This window comes from Belonocnema kinseyi, chromosome 6 (genome assembly GCF_010883055.1).
Source record: "Belonocnema kinseyi isolate 2016_QV_RU_SX_M_011 chromosome 6, B_treatae_v1, whole genome shotgun sequence".
NCBI classification, from domain to species: domain Eukaryota; kingdom Metazoa; phylum Arthropoda; class Insecta; order Hymenoptera; family Cynipidae; genus Belonocnema; species Belonocnema kinseyi.
In genome coordinates, this window is record NC_046662.1 from 3419197 (window position 1) to 3433976 (window position 14780).

Here is a 14780-nt window from a genome sequence, read left to right on the forward strand (position 1 = left end):
GAGCTTCTTCATGCCCAAAACTGAATGCACGATATTGCCCACACGTTCCAATGATATGCCTACAGCATTAGCTACGTCTCTCAATTTCACTTTGGGATCATTGAACATCATATCATGGATTTTTTCTACATTTTCTGGTGTAGTGACCTCTTTTGGGCGCCCAGATCGTTCAGTATCAACTGTGCTCGTACGGCCACAACGAAACTCGGTAAACCACTTATGAATCGTTCCAATCGACGGTGCAGAGTCCGGGTAATACTTATCCAGCTTGGCCTTGGTCTCGGATATCGTTTTCTTGCGAAGATAGTAGTGTTTGATCAAAACTCGAAACTCAGATTTTTCCATATTAAAAAAAACTCGGAGGTTAGTCGCTTCTCAGTGCTGTAACTTGTAAATGCGTAAACATAAATGGCTGAAGTTTTGATAGTCGTCATTTGAAGGATCAAGCTCAACGAAAATGGTTCACATTAGTGAATACTAATGCCATCTTTTAGAATTTTCAGGTACTTATCAGACTGCCTAGTATGTTCGCCATAAGTACACTCAAGGTGGTGGTTTGCTACTTCCCAGGCGCAAAAAATGCATCAATTTTCAATTAATTGTAATAAAACAAGAACCAGGCAATTTTTCGAAAGACACGCTCTGAGAGGTTCTGCATTTAGGCATTTATAATCTGTAGTTGAAATATGAAATCATAAAATTCAGAATTGTAGGAGAAAAACTTGTCAGAGAAATACATGGACTAATTTTCAAACCTAAGGAAGCGCCTTAATACTTCTAAACTGGCTAAAGTATCGATACGTCTTCACCGCTGATATAGTAAAGATGTTTCGCCAAATTCTCGTACATCCTGATGATCAAGATCTGCAGAGAATTCTTTGGACTCTTGTATCTGAGAAACACTCGGTAGATTGCCGACTGACAACGCTTACCTACGGGACTGCTTGTGCTCCCTACTTAGCTATTCGTACCCTGACTCAATGAGCATTAGATGAATGTCATAGATTTCCCCTTGGAGCAAGTGGCATCAGGCATAATACTTATATGGACGACACCTTCGCGGGAGTGGATAACCTTGAGCTTGCGATCAAAAAGCGAGATGAATTATGTGAACTTTTACATTCAGCTGGAATCAAACTGGACAGATGGGCAGCAAAACAACCTGAGCTTTTGCGTCATCGCGATCAGCTAAACAAGATCGATAAGCATATTGACTTGAATGAATCAGTCAAGACTTTGGGCATGCGTTAGTATCAAGTGACAGATACGTTTGGAGTTAGTATCACTGAAATGAAACCTGCCATTAAGCACCCTACGAAAAGATCTATCCTATCAAGAATATCGCAATTATTCGATCCTCTCGGCTGGCTTGCTCCCATCACAGTCACTGCCAAAATTGTAATGCAAGATCTCTGGATCTTAAAATGTGACTGGTATTTGCCTCTAACTGAGGAAATCATTGAACGATAGAATAATTACTGCAATTCAATTACAGATCTCTAACTCTTTCTATCATTTGCTGATTGGGAGCCTTTCTAGACTGTGAAGCTCAACTTAACGAATTTGCTGATGCTTCATCGTGGGCGTATGCTGCTGCTGTATACCTCAGACTTCCAATGATCGAAGGTCCTTGCAAGGTCCCACTTATAATGGCAAATACAAAGGTCAGTCCTGTGAAAACCATGAGCATTCCGAATCTCGAGTAAGTGCTGCGGCTCTGGTTGTAAAATTAATTTGTCATGTAAGGGACTTATCGTGCTTCAAGACTGTTTCTGTTCATACATGGTCCGACAGTCAAATTGCCCTCAGCCAGTGCTGCACATTCAAGGCCCAGAAAGTCAACCGGAAATTCTGAAGCGATATTCGAGATTAACTCGGTTGATACGAATCGTAGCATATTGTCGTCGACCTCTCGTTAGATTACGCAAATGTTGAAACGGAGAACCCGACTTTGCCACCTTTCTCTCCGCATCAGAGATTGCTGACGCTCGGTTTGCGGTCATTCGTATGGCTCAAGCACAACATTTTTCTACAGAAATCGCGTTGTTAAATTCTGAGGGATCTTTGCTTAAAGGGAATCCGCTTAGGAAACTGAATCCCTTCGTGCGAAGGGAGGATGGGATTTTGCGAGATGGAGGACGCCTGTCACACGCTGACCTTTCTCATGAGGTCAAGCACCCTCCAATTTTACCTTACTCATCAGCTCTCAGTCGTCTCTTCGTTCGCCATGCCCACCTTTCCTCTTTGCATAGTGATCCCACACTGACGCTAAGTTTCTTGCTTCGAGATACATGGATTTTGGGCAGGTCACGACTAGTTAAGCTTGAAATAAGAAATTGTGTAACATATCAACGTGTTAAACCCCGCTTAGCATGTCAATTAATGGGCTATCTACCAAACGCCCGAGTCACACCTACTCGGCCCTTCCACATCTCTGGCTTGGACTATGCTGGACCGCTTCAAGTGCGCAAAACAAAGGGAAGGGGGCAACGCTCATACAAAGGTTACATCTCTCTCTTCGTATGCTTTGTCATTCGTGCAATTAATCTTGAAGTCGTAAGTGACCTAACTACGGCTGGCTTTATGGCTGCTTATCACTGATTTATCGGTCAACGAGGGATTTGCCGACGCCTCTATTCTGACAACGGTACCACTTTCCAAGGAGCTGCTCGAGAACTTCCAAAAATGTTTGCTGCTGCCTCCAAATTCTACGGTGCAGTGGCAGCGATACTTGCCAATGAAGGGACCGACTAGACGTTCATTCCACCAAACACGTCTCATTGTGGGAGATTGTGGAAGGATGGAGTGAAATCTACCAAACATCATTTAAAAGGGTGATAGGAGACCACAAGCTCACATTTGAGAAATTATCCAAAGTATTGATGGAAATAGAGGCCTGTGTAAACTCTCGCTCATTATACCCCCTCACTAACGAATTGGACGACTTGGCTGCTCTCACTCCAGCCCATTTCCTAGTTGGAGACCAGTTGGACCTCATTCCTGATGGAGAAATCTCAGAAGTACCTGAAAATCGGCTATCACGATTCCAATAGCTTCAGCGCATTCGAGACAAATTTTGGAAACGTTGGTCATCTGAATACCTTCATCATCTCCAAGAGAGAGGCAAATGGCGTGATCCAACGGAGAACTTCGCAGTCGGACAACTCGTCCTAGTAAAAGACGAGAGACCGTCAAAATGGCCATTGGGACGAGTTATTTAAGTACATCCCGGTTCTGACGGTTTAATAAGAGTCGTGACAATTAAGATGGCAACTACCACCTTGCGTCGCCAAGTCGTGTGCCTCAGCCCTCTGATCCTGCCATCATTATAAACTGTTGCGGTACTGCTAGTTGCTAATTCATTTGTATCTGTAGAAAGCAGCTCACGCGTCGATATCATAATTATCCGTCCTGCGAACGAAGGCGGGCGGTATGTTCGGTCAAATCATGGCTTTGGATTTTGAGTTGAGTTACGTTGATTATTGTGCGTACCATGCGTGCTTTTTGTCTTCCATGGCCTTCGACCGATCAAAGTTAATTGTTTCTCTGGTGGACCATTGTTCGGTCACATACTGCGATCGTAAAGTTTAGGAAAATTGATAAGCGGTCGTCTATTCCTGCAGGGTCGCATCGTATAGTTTTTACTTCCTCGTGAGTAGTTGAACGTAGCAGATCCCCGCTTATATTTGGATTGTTATCGCTTCTTATGATGGATCATTACTGTGGATCATCGCTTGTATTCGGATCATTACTGTGGATCACCGCTTGTATTTGGATCATTACTGTGGATCACCGCTCGTACTTGTATCAGTACTGTGGATCACCGCTTGTATTTAGGATCAGTTCTGTGGATCACCGCTTGGATTGTCGATTCCCGTTATTGGTTTGTGTGAACTGCGTTTTGTTGAGTTTGCTCTTGTAGTTATAAATGTAGAATTGTAAAAGGCTTTTTCTTCCACTCACTGAGTGGAGGCTTTTTATGCCAGGATCAATAAACTTTAAGTTCCGTTCTTTATCGTAACTAATGGTGTTTTGTTTTGGCCTACCTCTTTCCTCCAAATTCGAGCTCTCTTTTATTGAAATATGATTTAATTTCAAAAACAATTATTTATTCCCAAAAATGTAAAAAGTAATCGTATTTTCTGATTTAAATGTAATAGTTTGTAATTGCTTGAAGTATCACATTTTGTTTTAAAAAATTATGTAATTATTTGAACAATTAATTTTTTTCTTGTCACCATATTTTTAAAAATTGGGCCAGAGTTGTCCAATTTGTTTTCAGATTGGTTTCCAAAGCTAGTTTTTGTTAAATAAGTACATAATTATCATACATTTCTTTTAACTTATAACAAATCTATATTAGTTAAAAAACTTTTATTTGCTCACGCATTTTTTTGGACAACTTAAAAGAAATTTTAAATAAAGTAAAAGACATACAATTTATTTTCTGATTGAATAGCGTATAAAAAATATATCAACCATTTGTTTTTTGTTAAAACAAATATAATTTGTTTAAACATGTATTTCTCCAACAATATTTTTCAAATCGTATGTTCTGAATTAAAAATTATATATTTGTTCTCAATGTTCTTGAATTTGAGTAGGGAAGGATGGTTTACATCTTTTTTGGTACACTATTAAATAAATCATAAAAGTCATAAGAAAATTTTAATCATAAATGTGCATGCATGATTGCATTCTTTATATGGTTAAAATCTTTAGTATGATTATATGATAAAATAATAAAAACATTACTTTATTCAACTTTGTACAATTAGTACAATTTATCTATAATCATTTCAATAATAAAACGCATAAGACAAGCCAATTTTCAATGAAAGAAAAAATTGAAAGTTACGAAAACATGAAACGTTTGAAACGAAAGAGAATGAAACAATTACTGGACAAGGAAATTCAGCACTTCATCACGGCGAATTCACGTAACTTTTTTTCGCGCTTTACAATCTCGACATCTCTCCTTCAAGAAAACGCATCAGAATAGATGAAAAACGAACATTACCTGCGAGGCTTAATCATTGTTAAACATTTAACAGTAGTAAATGATACCGCTGAAAGAGTTATTGCATAAATATCATGCTTTGAATGTTTGATACGATTTTAAAAATAATTGTTTAAACAAATTATATTTGTTTCAAAAATTCACAAATTGTTAATACATTTTTATACACTGTACAGTCAGAAAAATAATTGCATATGTTCTATTTCAATTCATTTTTTCCTAAGTTATCGAAAAAAAACTGCTAGAGCAAATAAAAATTGCTTAAAGAAATAGAGATGTGTTAAAAATTAAAAGAAATTTATCAATATGATGTAATTATTCAAGAAAAAGTAGCTTATGATACAAATTTGAGAAAAATTGGACATCTCTGGCTCTATTTTTAGACATTTTCTAATTAGACAATGATTGTTTAATTAATTATATAATGTTTTAAACAAAAAGGTAATTATTTGTATGAAAACAACGACCGAAATTACTAAAAATTAACAATAACACAATAATACGTAAGAATGTTTATTTTTTGAGTCATATTTGGGGCGTTGCAGGGGGGGGGGGTAAGGTTGAGTTGATTGTTATATTTTATAGACACTTCTCTTTATTTCCCATATGAAGATTTTGGCACGTTTAGATTAAACCCTGGAGCATGAGTTAAATGTTTCGAAAATCAAAAATTTTCCCAAGTTAATAAAATTTTGTTTTTGAAGTGCCTGGTGGAACGTGTTAATATGTGAATTTGGAAGAAAATACGAATATCTTTCCTAATGTTCATTAATTAATTAATACATTTTTGTTGTGGTTATTTATTACATTAATGATTTTTTACTTAGACGCGGAATATTTGGACAGATTTGAATCTTAAAAATTCAACATCTAAAACATTTTGAAAATGTTAAATTACAAATTTTGCTTCCTTTAGGTTTTACAGTTCAAAAATTTAGTGTTGCGAATACATTTGTTTTTGGAAGTCGCCAATTGATAATGAATACACGTACAAATACAGTCATTTCATAGCGAAAATTGTGTGTAGGAATCAAAAAATTATATTATACCTATTTACTGGATCGTTGAAACCTGTTTTAGATATGTCGACTTCAAAAATACTGACCCCTGGTGAATAACTGGGGAAGACACTCGAGCGCCCCGCTTGCCGCTCTTGACCCATGCCCATGGTATACCACCGGTCTCCCGTGTACTGTACACAGCGCGCCAGTTTCGAGCGAGAAAAAATACTCTTCACATTCAATAACAAAAAAAAAAAAAAAATTCGGTTTTTAAAATATGGTGTACAACAACTCAACCGTTTAGCTTTTGTTTGCCCCTAGCGAGTTCAACAGCCGTTTGAAGCGCCTTAAGGTGAAACGGTAATTCAAATTTTGTTTTTTGCATTGTTAAAAGTAAATCGAAATCTATTGCGGGCTTCTCTTCAAAATTCATATTTTCATTTTTTTAAATTTTTATTAACAAAATCTTAGATTATCCAATTCCGAAAATTTTGGATGTTAAAAATGGGAGAAGCCTGCCATGCGGAAAGTAATAATAAACATAATATCAATAAAAAAAGATTAAATTATTCATTTATTTAAACAAGGTTTTGCTGAAAACAAAGTAAAATAAACCAGAAAAAATTCTACGGAAAAACGGTTTTTTAGTTCCCGGCTTTACCGCCAGTGGTCACTACTGATCTATTCTTGACTTGAGACTATCCTTGCGAAAACTGCAATGTCGGTAACATTGGAGAACTTATACCTGCGTATACCTCAGAGCGAGACGAAGCCCTTGCTTATGACTCATTATTTAATAAAATATAAAATTATAATAAAGATATTACTGAATTTCCAAAGTTATTGAAGTATTTTGAATGAATACAGCGGAAAAATATACTAATTTCACCATTTATTCCAGATCAAATAATGTGAGATTCTTTCAGAAAGGTTTTCTTTCTGCCAAACCTCTTGAAAAATATTGCAAAAATTGCAATTTCGATTATTTAATATTTATTGCTACATTTCGTAGCATTTCGGTAAAAAAGTTTTTTTTTCTACCAAAACACTAGAAAAATAATGAAAAATTTGCACTTTCGTTTATTTAATGTTGATTGATATACTTTTATATTTGACGGGCTTCTCTCGAAACTAAATTATATTCGAAACTACACTTTTAATATAAATAAAATAAAAGTGATTATTAATCAATTTATCTTTCCGTAGATTTCGGTAAAAAAGTGTTTTTTTTTCTACCAAAACACTTGAAAAATAATGCAAAATTTAGACTTTTGTTTATTTAATGTTGATTGATATACTTTTTAATTTGGCGGGCTTCTCTTGAAATTAAATAATATTCGAAACTACACTTTTAATATCAATAAAATAAAAGTGATTATTAATCAATTTATCGTTCCGTAGATTTCTGTAAAAAAGTTTTTTTTCTACCAAAACATTCGAAAAATAATGCAAAGTTTAAACTTTTGTTACTTAAAATTTTTTTTTGAATTCCAGGAATTAGAAAATTGACGACAATTTAAAATTCTCCAATTTAAAAATTCCTAAATAATAAAACATCCTATACAGCTTATGATATTACTGAATTTAAAAAAGAAGCACAATATAAAATTTACGTGATATAATTTCTGAAATGACAAAATATCCGATTAGGTTTTAGGATTCTAGGTGCTGAATGAAATTGCTTGATCGCGCCACGCCCCGAAGACCCGAACAGTGGCCCAAATATCTACGAATTTTTCCAATTTCAATGATATATTACTTGCCTTGAAAAGCTAATAAAAGTTTGTTTTTTTCGGATTTTGAAAATGCTCTAACTTTGATCATTTTCTTTTTATAGAAAAAAGTCAAAAGGATAAATTGTTTGAGTTTCTGAGTACTATAAATAACCAGTCATAGAATTTTGAAATCTTGAAAAATTGTGGTTTCAAACATTTTGAAAACGTGCTCACATTTTGAATTTTGATCCAAAATAGCTGAGTTACGAACTTGTTCTTTCTTTTTAGACCTTAAAAAAGTGTACTAAAGCAGAATCTAATCTGATAAAATTTTCGAAAGTTATCGTGCTTACAAAATACAGAATACAGACAGACAAACACCTTCGTAAAAATCGTTTTTTTCTGACTCAGTGGGTCTCAAAACGTGGATATTTGATGAAAACCGACAAAGTGAAATTTTACATAAAACCAATACCTTCTCATTAGGATGAGAATGTAAAAAGACCATAACATACGAAATTGCTCTCACTTCGATTATATGAACAACAACACATTATTAAATTGAACAAAATTTAATTAAATTGTCGATTTGGAGGAATATGAAACTTTCAAACATTTTACATTTTAGCTTTACGATTTTTCACCGTGATAAATTGCAAAATTACCAAAAAAACGTGTTTTGTTCTTAAAATCAGATTTTGTGGGCGCATAAAGAATTTATAAACACAATTTTATTAACTTAATTTTTTTTCTTATTACATGCGAATACATTATTTGATATTTCACGCGCATATTGTATAGACGAGATATTTGTCATTTGCATGTGATACTTAGAAAATGATCAATTTTACGAATTTTAGGTTCCGACGGCTTTTTTCTTTAATAATCAATATTTTGTCTTCAAAATTTGGGACATGATAGCGACCATGCAAACGGACGTCCCCACAAACTTTTTTTTGGTTTAATTCAAAAAAGTTTTAATTTAGCAAAATCCGATTAATTTGCATAGCGCTTAGGAATTAGTATCGGTTTTACCAGTTTTAGGTTCCAGCGGCTTTTTTTCTAGAATAATCAATATTTTGTCTTAAAAATTTGGGAAATGATAGCGAACATGCTCACGGACGTCCCCGCACACTTAATTTGTGCTTTTTTTCAAAAAATTTTTTGATATTGCCAACAACGTGTGTATATTTGGAGGTTATGTATGTTACAATTCTCTGTGCATTACTTCCAAACTACACAATATTTTTGGCCGAAAACTTTGGACTTGCAAATAAACATAGTAACTAATCTCCCGGAACTAACCTTGTTTGCAGGCAATCAAAAAAGTTTATTTCATAAATAATTTCCCAGTCGCGAAAAATTGAACATTAGTTTCAAAGTTTCATCAGATCTGGTCCATAATTACATCATAATTATTATGGAGTGCTTACCGACAGAATCGGTACGATAGAGACCTACATTATCGGAATGACAGAGAGCTAAAAATCACCCTAACCACAAAATAATACACATGCATAAAATTTGGTAATTAGCACAATAACATTTTTTTGTTATTATTCCTGAAAAAAGAGTCCGGGACGTCCGTTATGGTATTTTATAGCATGTCCTAATTCAGTTTTTGAAAATTTTCATTTTTGTGGAAAAAAGCCGTCGGAACTGTACCCGATTGACCACTCGACGAAGTATCACATGCCCTTAAGGGCATGTGACACAGCTAAATTCCTATATTACCGACCTCACTTTTTCTGTTCACTGAATGTTCTTTTGAACCTAAGAATTTTTTTCGTAAGTAAAATATCGAGCTGAAACTTTGGAAAATGTATTAGAGTACAATAAAGTACGTTTAGGTACTGCATTTGGGTAGGAACTTCACTGAAAATTATTTCATCTTTTTTCTGAACCTCGACATTTTTTGAACGTCCGAACTTTTTTTATACATAAAATATCAGTCTCAAACTTTGCAAAATGCAAGAGACGAAAGAAAACTAGGTTTAAGTACAAAGCTTAATAATTAAAGATGTAAAAAAAGAATTTCAACTATCAATTCCATCGGCATCAGCCGGTAACGTTGTACACGAAAATACGAACCCTCTATAGCCTCGTCTAGTGGCCGCCAGGGTTCGAATTTTTATGTACAACGTTACCAGCTGATGCCGATGGAATTGATAGTTGAAATATATATTTTTTACATCTTTTATTATTAAGATTTGTTCTTAAACGTAGTTTTTTTTCGGCTCTTGCATTTCTCAAAATTTGAGACCGATATTTTATGTATAAAAAAAGTTCGAACGTTCAAAAAATGTCGAGGTTTAGAAAAAAGATAAAATAAATTTCAGTGAAGTTGCTACCAAAATGTAGTACTTAAACGTACTTTATTGTACTCTAATACATTTTCCAAAGTTTCAGCTCGATATTTTATTTACAAAAAAAGTTCTTAGTTTCAAAAAAACATTCAATGAGCTGATAAAGTGAGGTCGGTAATATAGGTATTTAGGTGTGTCACATGCCTTTAAGACGAGCAAAACGTCTAAGGGTACCTTTTCACGAAAGCCTGTTTTAAATTAATCGCGAAATTAGTATTGTGCATAGGATTCATTTCTACGTACTTTGTTGGTATATGGTGAATTTGATTGGATGATAACCTAGATACGAACTCGCTTACTGATTTTCTTTTATCGAATTTGGTAAATTTTGTAATCATTCCTAAAATTAAAACACAAGTTTGTCAGTAATCCTGTATTTCCTTACGCGATTATTTCTGAATTATTTTTTCGTACATGCACAATAATAATTTTCAATCTATTTCAATAATTAGATAGTATTACGAAGAATTTTATAAAACTGATATCTTTAGAGTATTTAAAAAAAATTGTAAATGATTTAAAACAAGATCATTTAACATTTTTCTTTTTTAGAACTTTTTTTGAGGATTCACGGTATGTAAAAGATTTCAAAGTTAAAATAACGACTTTTTCCAAGATTTTAGGTTATTTATAATAAATTCTAACTAATTTTCAATCTACTTTAATAATTTGAAAGTATTTCGAAGAATTTTATAAAACTGATCTCTTTAGAGTATTTTTAGAAAGTTTCACAGATTTGAAATTATTTTAAAGGAAGTAATTTAACATTTTATTTTTTAGGATCCACTGCATTTTGAAAGATTTCAAATTTAAAATAAGGACTATTTTCAAGATTTTAAGTTATTTATGATAAGTTCTAAATAATTTTAATCTATTTTAATAACCTAAAAGTATCGCGAAAATGTTATAAAACTTATCTCTTTAGAGTATTTTTAGAACATTTTAGGGATTCGAAATTATTTTAAAGGACATAATTTAACATTTTCTTTTTTAGGATCCAGGGCATTTTAAAAGATTTCAAATTTAAAATAACGATTATTTTCAAGATTTTTGGTTATTTATAATAAGTTCTAAATAATTTTCAATCTATTTGAATAACTTGAAAGTATTTCGAAGAATTTTGTAAAACTCATCTCTAGAGTATTTAACAAAAATGTAAAGGATTTTAAAGAAGATAATTAAAAAGGTTTCCTTTTTCGAATTTTTTTGAGGCTTCATGGTATTTAAAAGATTTCAAAGTTAAATTAACGACTATTTTCAAGATTTTAAGTCACTGATAATAAATTTTTAATAATTTTCAATCTATTTTAATAACTTGAAAGTATTTCGAATAATTTTGTAAAACTGATCTCTAAAGTAAAAAAAATTTAAGGCTTTTAAAAAAGATTATTAAAATTTTTTCCCTTTTTCGAATTTTTTTCGCGGATTCACGGTATTTAAAAGATTCCGTAGTTAAAATAACGACTATTTTCAAGAGTTTAGGTTATTTATAATAAATTATGAATAATTTTCAATCTACTTTAATAATTTGAAAGTATTTCGAAGAATGTTATAAAACTGATTTCTTTAGAGTATTTTTAGAAAATTTCAATGGATTTTAAAGAAGATGATTTAAAATTGTTCCTGTTTGTCATTTTTTTAGAATTCACGGTACTTAAAATATTTCACAGTTAAATTTACGACTACTTTCCAGATTTTAAGTCATTTATAATAAATTCTAAATAATTTTCAATCTACGCTAATAATTTGAAAGTATTTCTAAGAATTTTATAAAACTTATATATTTAGAATGGTTTTAGAAAGTTTTACGGGTTTAAAATTATTTAAAAGGTGATAATTCAATTTTTTTAAAGGATCTAGGAGCTTTCACAAGATTTCAAATTTTGAATAACGATTATTTTCAAGATTTTAGGCTTTTTATAATAAATTCTAAATAATTTTTAGTCTAATTTAATAATTTGAAAGTATTTCGAAAAATTTTATAAAACAGATCTCTAGAGTATTATTAGAAAATTTAAACGCATTTAAAAGGATTTGAAAGAAGCTAATTTAAAATTTTCCTTTTTAGAATTTTTCTTTGAGGATTCACGCTATTTAAAATATTTCAAAATTAAAATAAGGATTACTCTCTCAATTATTTATCCGTGTACTTGGTTGAAAAGTAAAAAATTGAACTATTTGGGTGGAAAATCTAACTGTATATTTGAGAATGCGTTTGGATCTTTTTTGTCAAAATAATGCGAAAACAAAAGATTTGTTAGAGAGTTAAGTTTTGACCTGGGTTCACTTCAATCATGCTTCCTGATTTCATTGGAGTTAAACTTTTTATCCATTTCACACGGTGATAAATTTTAGGAGATTAATTGATGACACTGCTCCTTGATTTTATCACATTTTGGCGCGAGAACTAAGATCAAAAAACCCTTGCTTTTAAAAGATAGTTCTTGAAATTCCAGGCAATTAGGCCACGCTCCTTTGCTCTCAGATCTAAAATTCTATGCTTTTAGATCATAGAGACCGCGACTCTAAAGCAAGTAAATACTGTAGTTCTAAAGTCACGCGCTTCCGTTAATTACTTAATCTCTTGAAATTTCTCTCCGTGTACATTTCATATTTTATTTCACTCATTTTTTTTTAAATTTCGTTTTTGAAAACTTTACTATTCTTAATAATGAGTTTGAACTTCGCGGTTCATTTGTAGGTTCGCGAGCGCCTCCTGTGAGCGATTACCTCTTGATTAGAGAATAATTCTTATTGGACCATATTTTCTAGTGCAATCACGTGACAAATTTTTCTTTGTTATCAACTGTTGAATAGCAGATTGGCACTGAAAGGCAATGGCTGCAAGGCCTAAGAATTAAAAAAAAACACTCACTTTTGCACTGAATACTGTTTAAAACACTAAGTACGGATTTTAGATACTTTCCGAAAAAAATCACAACGCGCATTTTAAAAACAATTGATTTGAAAATTCACTGAATTAGTCACCTTTTGATTCGTCTACTCAATCTAGAGATTTTATGGTAGAAAATTTGGTGAAAGAAGTGGGGACGAATGCAATGCATCTTCTGTGCGAAATTTATTTGTTCAATACAGGGAAGTTTTTTTTTAATTTTACAACTTAATAAAAGAGAAAGAGTTTCAGCGCAAACGTTTTCACACACTCAGCAATTTTCCGACTGCGACTACCAGTGCGTTTCTTCAGGTGTGAATTCTTGCTCAACTTCTGCAAGAACAGGTTTTTCTAGGCGGCGTACATTACCGTACATAGAATGCATCTCAATAAAGTGATTCTTAATTCTTGGAAACTATTGACACTTGCTTTTTTTTTATTAGAAGTCGTATAATATATTACATCTTTGCATTGATGACCTCCGTATAGAAATAACATTAATAAGCTTCTTTATAGATAGCATGGGCGCTCTCGTGATATAATGATTAATCGCACTATGTAGTCATACATTCAATAAATATTCATTTTCAGGGAATCTAAGTAGGATGCTGTACAACTCCTTGAAGAAATACTTAATAAGAGAATATAATTTACAAGATATATTAATTTTATAATTCAGAGAACGATGGTATCTTTAAAAAATTTATATCTATTACTAAATGGTAGGTAAAAATTAGGTATTATTAATAAACAAATTATTTGTTTAATTTGAAATCTATGGAGAAAAAGAATTTTTTTAGATTGTTAATACTTAAATAAAAATTTCTAGTCTACGTCTATTAATTTCCATTCAAACAGATAGGAGTTACAAAGATGTACTACTGAGCACCAATAAGATCACCTTAGCCATGCTACTTTTCAAAATTTTGACCAATCAGGTTTCGCGACCGTCTCGGTTTTTCACTTGACTGCTGATCCAGCTGATAATTAAAGGTAACCTATATCAATGCCTAAAAACGAGAATTCGAAATTAAAAGCTAAATCGGCAGGTATCCATTTGAACCAAGGGTACCCTTTCACGGAGGCCTGTTTTGAATTAATCGCAAAATTAATATTTTTATAGGATTTATTTCTAGCTACTTTGTTGCTTCGTGGCAAATTTGATTAGCTGATAACCTAGATACGAACTCGATGTGTTAAATTAATTCAAAGATTAATTCAAAGCGAGTCTCCGTGAAAACTATCCTTACGCTTGATGTTTTGGCATGTAGAAAAAGACAAGATAGATCTAGGATGTTAGTTATTTTCAATGGTAGAGTTAATTTTAATTCGTGGCGTTGTGTGGTGCGGCGTGTACAATTCTTGTTGGTTAAATTTTTTATTTTACCAACAAGAATTGTACACGCCGCGTCACACAACGCCACGACTTGAATTTAACTTCACCATTTAAAGTAACTAACATCCCATCCCATCTATCATCTCTTCTTATACAGGTCACAAAAATGTTAAGCATTATTCAACTGTTTTAGTTTAAATGGGCTTTAGTTCAATTGAGCCTTAGGTACCTTTTTACGAAGGGTTGCTTTGAATTATTCGTGGAATTAATATTTTCCATAGGATTCATTTCTAGCTACTTTGTTGGTTTATGACAAATTTGATTGGTTGATAACCTAGATACGAAAACGATGTGTCAAATAAATTCAACAATTAATTCAAAACGGTCTGCGTGAAAAGATACCCTTAGGGTACCTTTTCACGTAGGCTTGTTTTAAATTAAGCGTGGAA

General features: G+C 32.7%; 1 protein-coding gene across 1 annotated transcript in view; it reads right to left on the bottom strand.

Moving 5' to 3' along the window:
- The window catches only part of LOC117175099 (equilibrative nucleoside transporter 1), a 79767-nt gene extending 66524 nt beyond the window's left edge, over positions 1 to 13243 (bottom strand). Inside the window, exon 1 of the mRNA XM_033364648.1 lies at positions 13221 to 13243. The gene's annotated coding sequence lies outside the window, so the exon portion shown is untranslated. The remainder of the gene's footprint in view (positions 1 to 13220) is intronic.
- Between the last annotated feature and the right edge of the window lie 1537 nt (positions 13244 to 14780).